The sequence below is a fragment of the Chrysochloris asiatica genome, unplaced genomic scaffold (genome assembly GCF_000296735.1).
Source record: "Chrysochloris asiatica unplaced genomic scaffold, ChrAsi1.0 scaffold00074, whole genome shotgun sequence".
Classification (NCBI taxonomy): Eukaryota; Metazoa; Chordata; class Mammalia; order Afrosoricida; family Chrysochloridae; genus Chrysochloris; species Chrysochloris asiatica.
In genome coordinates, this window is record NW_006408592.1 from 3159665 (window position 1) to 3161552 (window position 1888).

The window sequence follows — 1888 nt, forward strand, 5'->3', positions numbered from 1 at the left end:
ACCTTTAGCAAAGGTAACGTTATTGTATTTTATTATATTTAATGTTTTAGAACCATACAAAGATTCTCAATTCACGAATTTAGATAGTATTAGTAGAACTTTAACAGTATTCTAAAATTTAATTTAGATTCAACTATATTATAAAAGAGGTGCTCTAAAATATTCATTTTTTATTGTTGTTATGGGACAGTGAAAATGACTGTTAGGAAGACATATTGTTGCGTACACTATTTATACTTGTCGATATTTCGAGAGAGAAGTATGAGTAACTGCTGGAAAAGTCCACTGTGGGAGCAGGGGACCTTTGGAGATGATCTCTGTGATTCAGTCATCTCCTCCACAGACCTTTATGAGTGTGAGTTCATAGTCTCCAGAAGTATCTGATTTAATTGCTGAATATAGCAAATAGCTGTAATGCTTTTTGAACTCCACTCGAATGTCCAAAAGGTCAATTTCTGATCTGGAAACCATTATTCTGTTCAAAGTAAATTCATCAGTTCCCGCACTCTTCAAAGCTTGATGCAGTCTTTCAGCCAAAAAGGCAGGCATGTTCCTCGCATAGTGAACTATGGCCAGCAGTAAGTCTTCAAAATGCCCAGATAATTCTCCTTTTATGCTGTCCTCAATGTCCTTTTGGCTATTTCAATATTCATCAAATGTTAGTTTCACTTGAGGAAAGCTCCTTAAACACAGGGTCTTGGTGAATTTATCTTTATCTATACCCCATCTCTTCTCCCCAGCATTTTAAAGAAGCTGGGCATCCTTTTTAGCCAGATGTTCATCCACTTTCAGACTCACATCTCTTCTATCATCAGCCAAAGTCAACAGAACTTTCCAGAAATCACCAGATGTTTCAGAACTAATGTCATCTCCAAGACTCTTCTTATATATTGTGTAGTAGGCTTGAGAGATCTCCTTCAATGCATTTTCATTTGTTCCAATTCCCTTCATGGATTTCTTTAGCTGCTTCGCATCAAACACTGCCGGTGGAGTTACAAGGGCTACCATTATATGCTCAGAGTTGCCAGAGAGATCACCCTTCAAGTTGTCTTTCAATTCCTTTCCATATGCTGCTTGATATTCTTTTAACTATCAGCTGTCTCTGTGCATTAGACCTCTCTGTCAGAATGTTGATGATCATCTTCTTATTGGTTCCTGTTCCTCTGATTACCTTGAGAACACCTTCAGCATCCACTGATGGGCTGAAGCCTGGATAATCTTTAATTGTCCCTTGATGTCTAACCCAGATGGATGCCATGATAGTCCACACCTTTATCTTGAGTAAAGATCACTTTAATCTTGGATTGTGGCCATGGTAAACCCTGTGTGGGACAATCCAAAGTGAAGGTAGGTGCTTCAGGGTGTTAGTGCTGCACGCTAGCTCCCAGCAGGAACCCCGTGACCACCAATATCATTGACTCTTGATCATATGCTACCTCTTGAAATGGTTGAACATCAATCATCAACCATTTCCTGATTGAAGTGTGTCCTCCCAAAATATGTGTCAATTTGGCTGGGTCATGGTTTCACAGATATATGATGATTTCCCATGATGTGATCTGATTTGATAAACAAATAAGAGGATTAAGGGTAGACTGCAACACTTTTAATACCATCACAACCCTGATCCAATAGCAGGTAGTTTCTCAGGGCTGTGGGCTGGAGCACCTTTTATCATACAAGAGAGAAAAGGAGAGAGAAATGAAGAAAGACGATCTACTACTACCAAGAAATAAGAGCTGGGAGGATGTGCGTTCTTGCTGTGTGAAGCTCCCAGATCCAGGGAAATATTGATACTAAAATACATGGAGATTTCCAAGGAATACTGGGCCAACAGATGCTGAGAGTAGACAATGACCTTGCTCTATAAGCCAAAAAAAGGCCAGCA

At 39.4% G+C, this 1888-nt stretch overlaps 1 pseudogene; it reads right to left on the minus strand.

Annotated features, from left to right (window-relative positions):
- Window positions 1–324: 324 nt before the first annotated feature.
- Window positions 325–1258, minus strand: LOC102813934 (annotated as a pseudogene).
- Window positions 1259–1888: the final 630 nt, after the last annotated feature.